Raw genomic sequence first — 12445 nt, 5'->3', positions numbered from 1 at the left:
ACAGTCCCCAGCACATCCACAGGGACAGTAAAACCACACCCCTGCCGGGACAGCTACGGAAGGCTTGGGCAGAGCTGGCAAACAGGGTCAGCCCCTCCTAGGGGGCACCGGACCCCTCCTAGTCACTGCCAGGACATTACCTTTGTGATCCCCCGAGAGGAAACCTTCAAGGGTCTGTAGCAGGGGACTCAGGGCCTCTCCTATTGCCTCCTCAGGCTGCCATAGCCTGTCAACCCTCTGAACAGGAAGGCCTGGCCCCCTCCTTGCATGACACTGGGCCCTTCAAGCCTCTCAAGGACCCCAGGCTGCTCAGAACCCCCAAGTCTTAAGCAACCCCAAGCTACAGGCCCAACCAGGTTTATCCACATGTCACCACTACCCCCCCCATCCTTGATGGGCCACAGTATCCCAGATATGGGCAGTCCAAAGGAGGAGAGGCAGTTAGAAGCTAACATTTAAAGTAGGCACATGACAATGATGGGTTCGAGATTCTAAAGTCCAAACCTCCTCCCCTAAACCTGGGCTTTTACATTTTTTTTCCTCATTTCTGCTGAGGCCAAGTGCCCTGGGTTGGCACTAGTCCTGTACTATTTTAAGTTGCAGTGTGTGGGTTTGTTTGGTGTCTTTGGTATGTGCCCCACCTCTTCAGCAGGCTGGCTGGGGAGGGCAGGAGCCAGGTGGTGACCCTGGGGCCCAGTCCAGAATGACAGTAACAAGCTCAATCTTGATTCACATGAATAATCAATTTAAGTTCCTGCAACACCCAAGAGGAGGAAAAAAACCCTTGTGGCTATCAACCCTCAATGCACTCTCACTATCCCCATTTTACAGATGAAGAAACAGGCCTGGAGTTTTAAGTAATGAAGGAACCAGGCCAAGATCAATCACTTAGCCAGTTAGCAATGGATGGGGCCCTGATCAGATCTGTCCCCTGTAGAGCCTGGCTCTAAATCTGGGATCGGCAATTTTCAAAGGACCAGATAGTAAATATCTTAAGCTTTATGGGTCACATCAACCTTTGTCACACAGTCTTTTTTTTTTTTCCAAATCCTTCCTTAAAAATTCTTAATTCGAGGGCCATATAAAACAAGGCTAGCCAGCTGCCATAGTTTGCCAAGCCGTTCTAAATCACCATGCTGATGGGCCTCCTGAAAGCACGCCTAGGTCATTGGTACTCCACATCCAACTACAACAAATTACCCACGGTTTAAGGTAAATAGCAAAGAACAGTCAAGAGGGTTAACTTGGCTACAGATTTATTCTAAGTAAATAATCAAGGCTGTGTGCAAAAACAGCACAAAGATATTCACTATAGTACTGTTTGTAATGGGGGGAAACTGGATGTAACCTAAATGAATAACAGGCAATTGAATAAATGACAACACAATATACTATTGTGCTAAACAGTCACTAAAAATGATGATTAATATTGAATATTCCTATCCATGAAATTAAATTAGATCTAAATAAATGGAGAGATAGCAGACCCAATATTGTTAAGATGTCCATTCTCCACAAATTAATCTACAGATTCAAGGCAATCTCAATCAAAACCCTGGCAGGCATTTTTATAGAAATTGTCAAGCTGAGTCTAAAATGTATATGGAAACACGAAAACCTAGAATAGCCAAAACAATTTTGAAAAAGAACAAAGTTGGAAGACTAACATCACCTGACTTCAAGACTTTCTATAAAGCTACAACAGTCAACATGGTGTGGCATCAGATCAATCACGAACATGCAGTTCAATGCAACAGAATATAGAGTCTAGAATTAGACTTGCACACAGATGGCTGATTTTCAAGAATGCAAATTCAATGGGCAAAAGATGATCTTTTCAACAAATGGTACCGGAACATTTGTGATAGGATATCCATACTGGAAAAAATTAACTTTAACCCTTCATATTATACATTAAAAATTAATTAGAAAAGGATCACAGACTTTAAAACTTCACAAGAAAAATATACGAAAAAAATCTTTGCAACTTTGGAGTAAGGATATAAAAGGCATTAATTATAAAGGGAAATATTGATAAATTGGACTTCATCAAAATTAAAACTGTTTTCTTTTCAAAAAACACTTAAGAAAATGAAAAGGCGGCCAGGAGCGGTGGCTCACGCCTATAATCCTAGCACTCTGGGAGGCCGAAGTGGGAGGATCGCTCAAGGTCAGGAGTTCACCTGAGCAAGATCGAGACTCTGTCTCTACTAAAAATAGAAAGAGATTAATTGGCCAACTAAAAATATACAGAAAAAATTAGCCGGACATGGTGGCTCATGCCTGTAGTCCCAGCTACTCGGGAGGCTGAGGCAGCAGGATTGCTTGAGCCCAGGAGTTTGAGGTTGCTGTGAGCTAGGCAGATGCCACGGCACTCTAGCCTGGGCAACAGAGTGAGACTCTGTCTCAAAAAAAAAAAAAGAAAAAGAAAATGAAAAGGCAGGGAGAAAATGTTCACAATACTTATATCTGACAAAGAGCTTATATTCAAACTATAAATGTATAAGAACTCTTATATCCCAAAAAAGAACAATCCGATTTTTTAAAATGGGCAAATGGTTGAACAGCTACTTCACCTATTAGGAATGGCCAATAAGCTCATGAAAATATGCTATACATCATTAGTCAGGGAAATGCAAGTTAAAACAATGAGGTAACATCTCACATCCCCTAGATCTAAAACTAGAAGGATCTACTATACCAAGTGCTGCAGAAGATGTGACAAATTCTGACATATTCTGATGGGAGTTAAAAGGGTATGAAAAGCTTTGGGAAATTGTTTGGCAGTTTCCGACAAAGTTAAACATACACTTAAGTATGTGACCCTGCAATACTACTCTTAGATATTTGCTGAGGAGAAATGAAAGCATATGTCTACACATACACACTTGTACATATTCACAGCAGTTTTAGACATAAAAGCTAAAACCTGGAATCAACCCAAATGTCCAACAGGGGAATGAAGTAAATTATTGCTATATCATGAAATAGTACATGATAATAAAAAAAAAAGAACTACTATATAAGCAACATGGATAAATCTCAGAAACATTAAACTGAGCAAAAAAAATCAGATATAAAAGAGTGTATCTGGGGGATGGTCATGCTGGAGACTCAGACTTGGGGGGGAGGGGGGAGAGGGCATTTATTGAAACCTTAAAATCTGTACCCCCATACTGGTTAGGCGCGGTGGCTCACGCCTGTAATCCTAGTACTCAGGGAGGCCGAGGCAGGTAGATTGCTCAAGGTCAGGAGTTCTGAAACCAGCCTGAGCAAGAGTGACACTCCATCTCTTCTAAAAATAGAAAGACATTAATTGGCCAACTAATATAGATATAGAAAAAATTAGCCAGGCATGGTGGTGCATGCCTGTAGTCCTAGCTACTCGGGAGGCTGAGGCAGGAGGATCACTTAAGCCCAGGAGTTTGAGGTTGCTGTGAGCTAGGCTGACGCCACAGCACTCTAGTCCGGGCAACAAAGAGAGACTCTGTCTCAAAAAAACCCCAAAATAACCAAAACGAATATATACTACATGATTCCATTCATATAAAATTTCAAAACAGACAGAAGTAATCTATGGTGATAGAAATTGGATCAGTGATTGCCTGGGGGAAACGGTGGGGCTACACTGCAAAGAGGCAAGAGGGACTGTACTGTGGTGCTGGAATGTTCTAGATCTTGATTGGGGTGGGGTTTAATCAGGTCTGTATATCTATCAAATCTTATGAACCTTATTTTTGAAGTATATGCATTTTATTGTATGTAAATTGTATCTCAATAGAGTTGATTAAAAGGATTTTAAATCAAAATAGATAAAAACTAAAAACAACCCAAAAGTCCTAACTGGTGAATGGACAAACGGCATTATATCCATACAATGGAATATGACTCGTCCATCAAAGGCCAGCTGCTGATAAGCAAGACGGGTGAATTTCAGAACAGTAATGCTAAGTGAAAAAAACCAGCACTCCTGGCCAAAAATAATACAGTGTATTACTCCATTTATCTGAAATTCTACACAGTGTATGCATGTATCAAAATTTCACAGGTACCCTATAAACATGCACAATTACATATCAATTTTTTAAAATTCCAGAAAATGCAAACTAATCTATAGTGACAGAAAGCAGCTTAGGGGTTGCCTGGAGCTAGGATGGAGAGAGGGAGATCAGCTGCCAAAAGGCAACATTTGACAAAAAGAGTTGAAGGATATAGGATGATAACATCGAAAAGATTTGAAAAAGGGGGGATTATTATCAAGTGAAATACTCAATGACCAGAGAAGATGCTGGTCACTGTATCTCTGTCCTTTCTTATTCTGTAGGTGTTAGCTTCATTGTCCCCTAACCAGGCTGGCCACCCCATGGAACCCAGCCACACCTTATACCACTACTCTCTCTCCCAAGGAAGGCCCTCTGTCCACCCTGGCCCATAGTTGGCATACTCTGTCATCATTTTGGTCATTTATCTGTTTTCCTTTTTTTTTTGAGACAGAGTCTCACTCTGTTGCCCAGGCTAGAGTGAGTGCTGTGGCGTCAGCCTAGCTCACAGCAACCTCAAACTCCTGGGCTCAAGCGATCCTGCTGCCTCAGCCTCCCAAGTAGCTGGGACTACAGGCATGCGCCACCATGCCCGGCTAATTTTTTCTATATATATTAGTTGGCCAATTAATTTCTTTCTATTTTTTAGTAGAGACGGGGTCTCACTCTTGCTCAGGCTGGTTTCGAACTCCTGACCTCGAGCAATCCGCCCACCTTGGCCTCCCAGACTGCTAGGATTATAGGCGTGAGCCACCGTGCCTGGCCCATTTATCTGTTTTCTTGTCTAATGTCTATTTCATCTCAAAAGCATAAGCTCCCTGAGGGCAGGTATCTGTTTTGCTCATTGCTGTATCCCAAGTACCTGAAACAGCACCTGGAACACAGTAACTTCTCAAAAAACACTTGCTGGCGCCCGGGTGCCACTGCTCACACCTGTAATTCCAGCACTCTGGGAGGCCGAGGCAGGCAGATTGGTCAAGGTCAGGAGCTCTGAAACCAGCCTGAGCAAGAGCAAGACCCCCTCTCTACTAAAGATAGAAAGAAATTAATTGGCCAACTAAAAACATATAGAAAAAATTAGCTGGGCATGGTGGCACATGCCTGTAGTCCCAGCCACTTGGGAGGCTGAGGCAGAAGGATCGCTTGAGCCCAGGAGTTTGAGGTTGCTGTGAGCTAGGCTGACGTCACAGTGGCACTCTAGCCCAGGCAACAGAGTGAGACTCTGTCTGGGGGGGGGGGGGACACTTGCTAAATGAATCAAAAGTAAAATGTTATAAAACAATATTATAGTAAAATCCCATTTTTGTGAAATAATGTGTTTCACATCTAGAGAAAGGATATTATTATCATTCCTATAAGGATAGAGTCAGGTGATGTTTATTTCCTCTTTTTGCTTGTCTGCATTTTCTATAGTGAACTTGTATTGCTTTTGTAATAAGTAACCTAATAGGTTACTTTTAATTATTTTTAAATTTCTAAAATAAGAATTAAGAAGAGTGTGCATCTGGCCTCCTTGGTAGGCTCCTCTTCCCCAGGCCCCCCGGAGGGCACTCTGGGGACAGAGCCTCTGTGCCCTGGAGCTCCCTAGTCCCCTGTACCAGGCACTGCCCTGGGCCTACACAGTGTGGTTTTCAGAGAAGGGGCAGCAGTACCTGAGTGGTCCCAGAGCCTGAAGGCTGCTACCTGGACATCTTAAAAGCACACCTTTCCGCCAGGTGCGGTGGCTCTCACCTATAATCCTGGCACTCTGGGAGGTCAAGGTGAGAGGATTGTTTGAGCTCAGGAGTTTTGAGACCGGACTGAGCAAAAGCGAGACCCTATCTCTATTAAAAATAGAAGAGTTAGCTGGGCGGGCGTCATGGTACACACCTGTAGTCCCAGCTACTCAGGGGGCTGAGGCAGGAGGATTTATTGAGCCCAGGGGTTTGAGGTTGTAGTGAGCTATGATGACACCACTGTACTCTACCTGGGGAGACAAAGCAAGACTTTGTCTCAAAAAAAAAAAAAAAAATTGGATCATGGATGGGAGGGGGAAATGCCACAAAGAATATTATTAGGACAACTGGCAAATCTGAGTAAGGACTACATATTAGATAACAGTATTTGTTACAGACTGAATTGTGCCCCAGCTCCAATTTGTATGTTGATGTCCTAACCACCAGTGCCTCAGAATGCAACATACTTGGAGATGCGTCTCTAAAGAGGTAATCAAGTTAAAACAAGATCTTTGGTATAGGCGCTAATCTAATCTTATGGTCATCTTTACTAGAGGAGGAGATCTGCACACACACGGAGGCTGGGTGCATGCACACACAGATGAAAGACCACGCAAGGACAGCGCTGGGAAGGCGGCCATCTGCAGGCCAAGGACAGAGGCCTCAGAGGAAGCCAAACCCACTGACCCCTTGACCTTAGACGTCCGGCCTCCAGCACTGTGAGAAAACAAATCTGCTGTTGAAGCCACCACGTCTGCGGTATTTTGTCACGCCAGCCCTGGAAAACAAATACGATATCACATAGATGTTAAAGTTTCTGAAGATGAAAGTCATTCTCTGGTTATGTGCGGTAACATCCTCATTCTTGGATGACTTCCCTGAAATATTTAGGAGTGAAGGGCCGTGATGCCTACAGCTGACTCTCACCTGCATCAGCAGCAATAAGTCTCTAAATACAGAGTGACAGTAAATAAGGCAAACATGTTAATAATTGCCTTATTATTGAATCTAAGTGAGGGACAAATGACAGTTCATTGCATTATTCTTTTATTTTTTATTTTTTTAAGAGACAGGGATATGTTACCCAGGATAGACTCAAACTCCTGGGCTAAAGCGATCCTCCCACCTCAGCCTCTTGAGTAGCTGGGACTACACAGTAGGCACATAGTACACCACCAGCTATTGTATTATTCTTATAACTATTCTGTAAATTCTTTTTCAAAATAGAAAGTTTTTAAAAGATTCCCTTTCTCTCATTTAAGGTGGGGCGGTCTTCTGGAAAATGCAACATAATCACAGGATCCAGGACCTAGCTGAGCCGGGCGCGGTGCCCAGCGCTTCGTCCACACTTCTTGTCAAACGCTCACCCATCTGTCTCAGGCAAGGATGGCTGTTTCTCATGTCACAGAGGAACAATGAGGCACCGACACAGAAGCCACTGCCTGAGATCACATGGCGAGGAAGTGACAAGGCTGGAAGTGAACAGGTCGTGTCTGCCTTCACGCCTTTCCCACCTGTGCCTCTGAGCAGAGAAACGGAGTGTGCACAGCAGGCACTGAATAAAGGCTGAAAGGGAACGACACCTGCACTGCAGGGAGGACAAGGTCCCAGGTACAAGCCCTTGAGAGCAGCCAGACCGGCTGTGCTGACAAGTCAGTGAGGCGCCTGTCCCACAGCCGGGGACACCTCTCCCCTGGCCCACCAGACCCTGCTGGAGGATGGGAGGCAGAAGGCTGGTGCCCCTGGCAAAGAGCCCACCCGTCCTGGCCCTGGGTGAGACTTCCAGGATGCGTCACCCTGAATGAGGGCAGGCACTCTTCTCTCCCTGGGCCACCCCACAGGGGCAAAGCTGAGGGCAGGACCTGAGAAGGGGCAGGCCTGCAGGCACCTTCGCCTGGCTGCTGCACGTGCCATTACTCATCACTTTCCAGGAGGTTCTGGCTACATCCTCCTCCTCCCAGGGAGGACCAGTCCCTCAGGATAGTGAAGGGGACGCTGCTGAGCCTTCCACCCACACAAGGATGCCCACCAGCCCTGCCCATGCAGATCCTCACCACATCAGCCATCCTGCTCTCCACACACACGTCCCTACACCCCTGCATGCTCCCCAGTGCCCCTGAGAACACATGCCCTTTCTCTCCATTCTCTCTAAGTCACAAGCATACCTCACCCCTTCGCTTCACCCAGTCTCAACTCTCTAAGAGTCCACCATCCTTCTGACTCCCAAGGCAGAACCCTCAGGCCTCCTCCAAGCTTGGCCAAGCCTTGCTTCCCACATACTCCAAGTCTCATCTGCCCAGGCCTTACCCACTTGCCACCTGCTTCAATGGCCCGAGTACTGGAACTGACACCAACAGCTCAGTCTTGAGCTCTCACTTGTGACCTCACTGGAGCCCTACAACCACCCTGGAAGGCAGCAACATCCCAAGCCAAATCCATCTCCATCACTAAAGATGGAGAAACTGAGGCTCAGAAGTGAAATAACTTGCTGAGGTCACCCAGCTACTGAGCTACAAACTAGAACTCAAACCCACGACTCCATGCCCTAAAGTCAGTGCTCAGACCTGTCAGCTCTACAACGTCCCAAACAGCCCCAGTCAGCCTGGCATGGGGACGATCTTCACCTCCCAGATCCAAACACCCACACTCCAAGGGACACCTGCTCACAAAAGCCTCTTCTGAGTCATTCTTCACACAGCATTTTTCTGCTCAACTTAAATTCCTTTAGTTTAGGATAGTATCTATGTGAGCCCAAAGCCTGATACTGCCTCTGCTCTGGGCTCCACAAGAGCCACTTAATTGGGGAGGACATGGATTTGGGGCTACCCTAGGCTGGCAGCAGTGACTAGCTCAGGTCACAAGAAGCCTCACACTCTGTGGGATGTAAGTAGAAGCAGAAATTGATGTTCAGACCTAGAAACGGGAATAATCTAAACTCACAGATACGGAAACTAAGGGCCAGGAAAATCATAAGTTCTACGGCCTGAAATCAGATACTCCCTTTTCAAGTATCATGATCTGCAACTCCTACAATGCAATCTTCAATAATTCATCTTCCTCATGAGGAATGACTCTGCTCTGTAAAAGTCCTATCAGTTGTCCAAATCCAGTTTTGAGCACAGTAATTGATGATAAAAATCACACTTTTCCCAGAGGGTAGCTCTGGTTGTTTCAAGCCAGTCTTTATAATAAATGGAAATTGTCTTTCCTGAAATTTCTATGTGTTGATCCATTACTGCTCACTGGAATCAAAGAGAATTGTCAATTTTTCTATGTCTTTCAATATTTGTTGTCAATATTCATGTCTTGGCCAGGCACAGTGGCTCATGCCTGTAATCCTAGCACTCTGGGAGGCTGAGACAGGAGGATCACTTGAGCCCAAGAGTTTGAGGTGACAGTGAGTTATAACTGCACCACTGCACTTCAGCCTGGGCAAGAGAGTAAGACCCTGTCTCAAAAACAAAACAAAAACAAAAACACCAAGAGCTTAGCTTTTTTCATCACTGTAATATGTTCCATTATCAGGACTTGAGCTCAGTATAAACAACACATACATGCTTTTGTAAAGTAGTAATTAAAAAGTTCAGATCAAATACCCCCAAAACACCGGCAGCTGAGGGTGAGATAGCTTAACATCAAGTGTCATATAGCCAGTAAATGGTAGAACAGGGATTGTGATGGAGAAGGAGGCTCAGAGAAGGGAAGGCTCTTGCCCAAAGTCACATGGCAAGCTGGCAGAACTGGGACCCAGAACCTATAATTCAGTCCACTGCTTCATCTGTCATGTTACCAACCAAATCACAAACCAAAATATGCTAATTTAAATTTGTGACCCAGGCCGGGCGTGGTGGCTCACGCCTGTAATCCTAGCTCTCTGGGAGGCCGAGGCGGGCGGATCGTTAGAGCTCAGGAGTTCGAAACCAACCTGAGCAAGAGTGAGACCCTGTCTCTACTATAAATAGAAAGAAATTAATTGGCCAACTAATATATAGAGAAAACATTAGCCAGGCATAGTGGTGCATGCCTGTAGTCCCAGCTACTCGGGAGTCTGAGGCAGAAGGATCGCTTGAGCCCAGGAGTTTGAGGTTGCTGTGAGCTAGGCTGATGCCACGGCACTCACTCTAGCCCGGGCAACAAAGTGAGACTCTGTCTCAAAAAAAAGAAAATGCTTAAAAAATATTTGTGACCCAATCCTCCCTCCCACTGCTGATTCCTTTGTCTTGCTCTATTTTCTCTCTTTACCATAGCACTTATCACATAACACACTTTAAGTTATTAGAACATAAACTCCACTAAATCTTTTGTCCCTTTTGCTCACTGATGCATTTCAAGCACCTACAACAGTGCCTGCTTCATATAGGAAATGCTCAGTAAATATCTGTTGAATAAATAAATTGGTCCAACAAGCATTTATGAAATACTATCTATGGCTGGCCTATGAACCGTATCACTTTGCATTAATACACCCAGACACCCTGAAATAAGCCAGCATTTCATCTGGCTTCAAAAAGGAGCTAGCAAACCAACCCAAACCTATACATTTCCTTAAAACAACTAAAGTCCCTAACAAAACTAAAACAGTCTCATCCCACACCTAAAAGGCAAGACTTAGAGGGGCTGCAGTCTCTCAACACAGCCAACCACTGCCAGATTCACCACTGCCATGTTTTCAGCATTACTCTTCTAAACAATGCAGTTGGGCATGCCACAGCACAGGTGGTGAGTTATCAGTGGGCATTCTGGCCTCACAGAGTGGGGCTGGGGCAGCTCATTTGTACTGGATGTTCCTCCTTGGGACTTCGAATGAGGAAGAGAAGAGTCCAGAAATGTCACTGGCCTTCTGGCCCTTTTCTTAGTGGTGTCCAATACTTTCTGGTGGGAGAGCTACTGGGTGGGCAAACCAGAGCCACCTCAGAGTGTGAAAGCTGCAAACACTGACTCCCTGGGTTCCTGAGCAACTCCAACATTAGTTGACAGGGACATGGTGTCCAATGAGTGCCCCGTGCATCTGGGTTTGGCTGAACCAGTCTGCCGAGAGCAAGACTTAGAGACTTTTTTTTTTGAGACAGTCTCACTCTGTTGCTCGGGCTAACTCAGTAGCTGGAACTACAGGTACACACCACTGCACCCAGCTAATTTTTTTTTTTTTTGAGACAGAGTCTCACTCTGTTGTCCAGGCTAGAGTGAGTGCTGTGGCATCAGCCTAGCTCACAGCAACCTCAAACTCCTGGGCTCAAGCAATCCTGCTGCCTCAGCCTCCTGAGTCTCGGGCACTACAGGCACACACCACCATGCCCGGGTAATTTTTTCTATATATATTAGTTGGCCAATTAATTTCTTTTCTATTTATAGTAGAGATGAAGTCTCACTCTTGCTCAGGCTTGTTTCAAACTCCTGACCTTGAGCAATCCGCATGCCTCGGCCTCCCTGAGTGCTGGGATTACAGGCGTTAGCCACCGCGTCTGGCCTAATTTTTTCTAATTTTAATAGAGACAGGGTTTCACTCTTGCTCAGGCTGGTCTGGAACTCCTGAGCTCAAAGGATCCACTTTGGCCTCCCAGAGTGCTAGGATTACAGGCCACCACCACACCTGGCCTGAGACTTTTAATATATGGCTTTTGACCAAAGACAAAAGGCTGTTCTGAGAGAACAACAATCTCAGAGGTGACTGTTCCAGAGAGGCATTCCAGAAATGCTGCCCTGCTTCAGAATGGTCTTCCAGAAGAGGAAACCAAAAACTGTCTTCCATCAGCCACTCCCCCAGGCCAAAGAGCTATAATAGTGGCTGCAGCAGCAAACATTTACTGAACTCCTACTGTGCCAGGTCCTGTGCTAACCATGCAGCACAGACAGAGCTGTGACTGATCCCTGCTCCCACTTCTAGCTGTGAAACTGGAGACGCATATGCCCCTCTGAGCCTCCGCATCCTCATTTGTAAAATGAGAAACTAAATCTGCCTCCTAGGATTGTTGGGAGAATCCAATGAAATAATGCTTAGCCCAGTGCCTGCTACATAGTCAGTTCTTAATAAGAGGTAGTTATTTTGAAAGTAAAGGGCCGGCCCATATTAAGAAAAGGAAAACTGCTATTATTTAAGGGGTTCCTAAAAGTCCTATGAGCCACTATTTATGCATTTAATTATTTCCTAAACGTTTGATGATACCGGTTTTTCAAATAAACTTTATGCTCACAGCATCTTTGGGGTGGAAGGTGCGGAGGGCAGAGCGACGGTGCTCCTGACAGAGGAAAACAAGACCCGTGAAGGTCCAGGGAGGCGGCCGGCAAGCACCGAGGAGGAGCCCTCCGGCCTCAAACCCTCCTGAGTGGCTTCAAAACATCAGAGGAGGCCTCTCCTAGGGAAGAAGCTGGAAGCCATTATTTGCGGGGCAGTCGGCGTTGCGACTTTAATTCGCCACCGTAAAGAAGTGGTCATCTTTTGTTCCTGAAGGAAAAATGCACGTCACGGCTGAGAAGCTTGAGGAGATAAAAGTCAGCGCCGGGAGACGCCACACGCATGCTTCCCACGCTGGGACAGGCCCGGCAGAAATGAAAACGATGGGCGGCCTCTGTTCCGGAGAAACCGCAAGGCCCCAAGAAGCTCGAAGTGGGGTTCCGGGGCCCCAGAGGCCCCTTGGGCGCCGACTGGAGGAGGGGATACGGGCGGCGGCCAGGGGGTCCCCAGCTCCGCTC

At 45.8% G+C, this 12445-nt stretch overlaps 1 protein-coding gene across 4 annotated transcripts in view; it reads right to left on the bottom strand.

Annotated features, from left to right (window-relative positions):
• Positions 1-12445, bottom strand: part of USP20 (ubiquitin specific peptidase 20) — a 40363-nt gene that overhangs the window by 27699 nt on the left and 219 nt on the right. The window contains exon 1 of one of the 4 annotated variants that reach the window (XM_076009119.1): positions 6443-10963. The exons of the other annotated variants lie outside the window; for them this stretch is intronic. The gene's annotated coding sequence lies outside the window, so the exon portion shown is untranslated. Of the gene's footprint in view, positions 1-6442; positions 10964-12445 lie in introns of those variants that run through there. 4 annotated transcript variants of the gene reach the window in all.

Source organism: Microcebus murinus, chromosome 12, assembly GCF_040939455.1.
Source record: "Microcebus murinus isolate Inina chromosome 12, M.murinus_Inina_mat1.0, whole genome shotgun sequence".
Taxonomy (NCBI): domain Eukaryota; kingdom Metazoa; phylum Chordata; class Mammalia; order Primates; family Cheirogaleidae; genus Microcebus; species Microcebus murinus.
This window is presented reverse-complemented; position numbering and strand designations above follow the sequence as displayed.